This window comes from Triticum aestivum, chromosome 4D (assembly GCF_018294505.1).
Source record: "Triticum aestivum cultivar Chinese Spring chromosome 4D, IWGSC CS RefSeq v2.1, whole genome shotgun sequence".
In the NCBI taxonomy this organism is placed as follows: domain Eukaryota; kingdom Viridiplantae; phylum Streptophyta; class Magnoliopsida; order Poales; family Poaceae; genus Triticum; species Triticum aestivum.
In genome coordinates this window covers 115,398,547-115,402,975 of record NC_057805.1, presented here as the reverse complement: position 1 = coordinate 115,402,975, position 4,429 = coordinate 115,398,547, and the positions used below count along the sequence as shown (strand labels likewise).

At 44.0% G+C, this 4,429-nt stretch overlaps 1 long non-coding RNA gene across 1 annotated transcript; it reads left to right on the top strand.

The window, feature by feature from the left end:
- Positions 1 to 2,064: 2,064 nt before the first annotated feature.
- On the top strand, positions 2,065 to 3,932 carry LOC123099763 (uncharacterized). The gene is made up of 3 exons (XR_006448229.1): positions 2,065 to 2,570; positions 3,032 to 3,170; positions 3,251 to 3,932. It is a non-coding gene; the product is annotated as an uncharacterized lncRNA (long non-coding RNA).
- Positions 3,933 to 4,429: the final 497 nt, after the last annotated feature.

Below are 4,429 nucleotides of genomic sequence, written 5' to 3'. Positions count from 1 at the left end.
TATTGGACTTTCCGTTCAAGGATTTCATATTTTTCCTTTTCCTCGGTGATGAGGGTTTCGAGTTCCTTAATGGTGATGGTGTGCTTACTCACCATCTCCATAAGCATACGAAACATAGTGAGCTTCTTTCCTTTGAGGGAGCACATGAACTTATTTAGTTTAGCAAGCATAGGATCATCTATATCATCATCCTCATAATTATCCTCCGCATCAAGATACTCATCACTAGGAGTAGGAGGAGTGAAAAGAGGAGGGTTTGATCGTGGGGTTACCTTGACCTTGTCAGGAGAGCTTTGGTCCTCTCCATCTTCTACCACAGCCTTTGCCATTAGGCACTTGTGAGCGTTGCCCTTGTAGTCCTTCATATAGTTGTAGGTGACAACATCACCACTCTTGTTGACTAGCCTCAACGTGTTTTGAGAATCTTGAGCAACTCCGGCAACACCACTAACATCATCCGGATCGGATTCTTCATGAGCAACCATTGCTTTCCCATCTCTCTTCTTGAGCTTGGAGTTCTAAGGATTTGGAAACTTATTCTTGGGAAAGGTCTTGGGAAACCTTGGTTTATCTTCTCTCTTCTCATAAGGGCACTCATTGGATAAGTGGTTGGTTTCTTCACAGTTGTAGCATTTCCTCACTTTCTTCTTCTGGAATCTTCCCTTGAATTTTCCCGCGCTAAACTTGTTGACAAAGAGAGCAATGTCTTCATATGACAGGCTCTCATCTGAATCAATCTCATCACCATCCTCATCATCTTCATCTTCTTCTTCTTCTTCACTTTGCTCTTCTTCACATACATGCTTGGCCTTCAATGCAAGATTGATCTTTCATGTTGAGGTACCATGCATGGCAAGATGCTTTGTGGCATTTGCCTTTGACTCTTCAAATAGTTGGAAAGTGGATATGATGTCATCTGGAGTCATTTCCTTGAATCCATGGTGTTGTCTTATGTCCCACACCATTTGGTGATGATATGGAGCAAGAGCATGAAGCAACTTATCCACGAGAAATCCATCTTGAGCCTTGTCACATTCACATGACTCAGTGTCGGCGGTGAGAGTCATGAGACGCTCAAGTAGTTGCTTGGGAGATTCACCTTTCTCCGTACAAAATTTTTGCAATTGACCCTTGGCAATTTCATATTGAGCAAGCCGGAGAGTGGAGGTACCGGTCTTGGTTCTCACAATGGTATCCCATAATTCCTTGGCACTTGTGATATGTATGTATGGTCTCCTTTGCTTGTCGGTCATACCTCTTCTTATGCACATGGTTGTTGTGTCGTTGAGATGCTTGTCATATACCTCTCTTGGAGTAAGATTCTTCAGGTCAACAACTTGGTAGCCATACTCCAAGATCTCCAGCATCTCATCATTTCCATATCGAAGATGATCCTGCATAGCAACTCTCCACAAAGCAAAATCGGTAGTTTCATCAAGTAAAGGAGGTTTGCCTTGAGGGTTATACTTAGGTTTCTCTATTTGAGGTCTTGCATAAAGCTAAGGAACACTGGAGTGTTCATTGCTAGGAGGTTGTTGGCCAAGTGAAGGAGTAGTCACAGCTGGCCTCGAGGCCGCACCGCCAGAAAGTGGTGTAAGCATCGTGGTTAGTGTGGCTAACCTCATTTGGACCAAGGCCTCAAGAGAGGCATCATGCTCCTCCTTTTGCTTAGCAAGATCTCGTTCCAGATCCTCTGAAGTGAAGGACTTGGCTTCCGTGGAAGCCGCGCCCGTATTCTTCGGATCTGCAACAAGGGGAGTCACATCGGGGTTCATCTCGCTCTAGGGCGGTTAAGCCACAAGAATAGAGCACGAGGCTCTGATACCAATTGAAAGAAATCGGCCGACTCAGCGATTTATCGGCCGATTTATCGCTTATCGTGTGGTGACCGCCAAGATAAAGCCTTATCTTTGTTATTTATCGTTCGGACCGATTTATCGCTCTGACAGGCGATAAATCGCTAGATTCCCGATTAATCGGGCTGGGCCCCTAACGTTAGAAAGCCCGAAAGGTTGAATTTTGGCTCCCTTAGGCCCTCTTCGGTGGCCTTCCCGCACAGCCGCAACCCACATTTGGGATTTCCCCTCGCTGAGTTAGGGTTTCAACCTCCCAGCGCGCTGCGATGCTAGATCCACAAGCCGCCGTCACGCTGGTCGCCGGCGGCGGCCCTAGCTACCACCACTCGAGCTAGGCGCCCTCTGGATCCTCCTCTCCTCTTCCACGGGACCTCAACCACCAACGCGGCAGCACCATCTCCAACTCTCTGCATCGCCATCGCGCCTCCTCTGCATCTCCCAATCATCGACGACCGGACCTGCTCCCCGTCGCCTTACCTTGCTACAGCAGCACCGGAGCTGTGCCCCTCTTCCTGTACCAGCACCGGAGTTGCGCCACTCTTCCTCAAGAAGCACCGGGCCACACATATTTTCTCCATGGCCGACGGCTGGTGATGCTCGGCGCGGCCACTCTTCCTTCAGAGCTGCGGAGCGGCTCCATCCTCTGCTTCCTACTACGACGAACGACAGCAGCTATACACACCATCCCTTCTACAGCAGCAAGACAACATCCTGGTATGGTTTCTTTGTTGCGCCGCTCTCCTCTTTTAAGTTCTAAAACTACAGCTGTTGTCATTTCTTCAGAAGATAAAAATGAGTGCCAGCTACTGTCATATCTTCAGTCAATAACTCTGGTTGTAACTTGTAAGCACCGGCGGATGCTCGTGGAGGCCAAAGGGGATTGTGACCTCCCCTTCCAAAATTAAGCTCGCTACTGTCATTTCTTTAGTCAATACTTGCTTGCTACTGCCTACTACTGTACTTCATTAGATGGATTTGTCCGCTATGTTCAATTACAATGTAATTGTGTAGTACAATATTTTAGATTTGTTGTACATAATCATGTACAGGATACGTTTCCCTTCTATGTTGTTGCCCTTTTCTTTTATGTACAGACTAAGAACCATCAATCATATACAGAATAAGTTGCCCTTTTATTAGTCTGATTCTCATACATGTTGTTGCCCTTTTTTTAGATGGCTGCTTCCAGTGCTTCTGAGGTTGCAAGTTCCAGACTGAAGAGAAACTCGGATGACATGGCATGGGAGTTTGCTATGCTGATTGATCCAGATGATCTGCAAAGAGTGTGAAAGAAATTGGAGCGTTTTTGAACAAGTAAGTCTCAACCTACAAATACTGATCCATTTTTTCATTTATGACAAGATGTGAATCACTAACCTTCACTATGCAATTAGGTTGATGCAAAGAGGAGAAATAAATTAGATGTGCGTCGTAGGGACGATCTAGTTTATATTCAATTCAATGGAAGATTTCTAGACAAAAGAAAGAAATACTCCTCATCTTGTGATGTTCTCCTTGGTGAAGATGCTTCCACAGCCCAAGATTGGATATGTGAAGATGCTTACGATGATGAAGAGATGGGAACTACCAGAGTTGACAATACAACAGAGCCTCGTAGAAGTCTAAGGGTGAGAGAGCTCCATGAAGTGGAAGACTTTGTTTCCATTAATGAAGATGACACTGTGCCTATCAATGAAGATGAGATTGAGTTTGAGTTTGATAATGACATGGTTGGGGGGATAGAACAAATTATGATGAGGAAGACCTGATGCAGCCTTGAACCCTAGGCCTTTTAACAATCTCATTCCTAGTACTGTGTGTTGCTTGCTAGAAGCCTACGGCCTTATTTTGGTTGTGACTTGTGACTTATGAGAGAATCAAAAAGCTGGCTAAGAACTACCTTATTTTGGTTGATTGGTGTTTGGCTGTTTGCAAGCAAAGTAGTAACTAGTAAGAGACTAAGAGTGTAAGACTGTAAGACTAAGAAATTGAAGTAGAAGTGTAGAACTAAGCTTATTTGTGTTATTCTGGACCTGTTGTGCTGCCTATCCAGTATCCAAGTTTATTTGTGGACTACTATCTAAGTTTATTTGTGGACTGGTGACTGAGACTATCAACTGCAATCTTGTGTACACATGATGTTGAGATGGCTGTAGTTTATTTGTGCACTCATATATGTAGTTATGTATTGTTGTACTGCCTATTGTTGCTTGTTATTTACTTATTTAAATGAATAAGTGCTATCCTATTTGAAAATGCCCAAACAGAATATGTGCTGTTGAAGTGCTGTCCAATTTTTCTTGTGTAATATTGTAGTAGTATCTATGTACTCGTCCTATTTGAATTTCAAACATGCAGAAACATGACATGTGTTGTTGTTATATATTGATGTGGTCTTAAAGGCTTACAAAACACACTTGTTGATTATTTCCAATTTTGCCTTAATAGTGCCTGAAAACGTAGGTCTTGCGAAAAAAACTTGGTCGATTAATAGTCGACCGATAAAATTGATTAATCGGACGATTTCCGATTAATCTCTAATCCCCAACCGACCGAGACGATAACGATAAGTG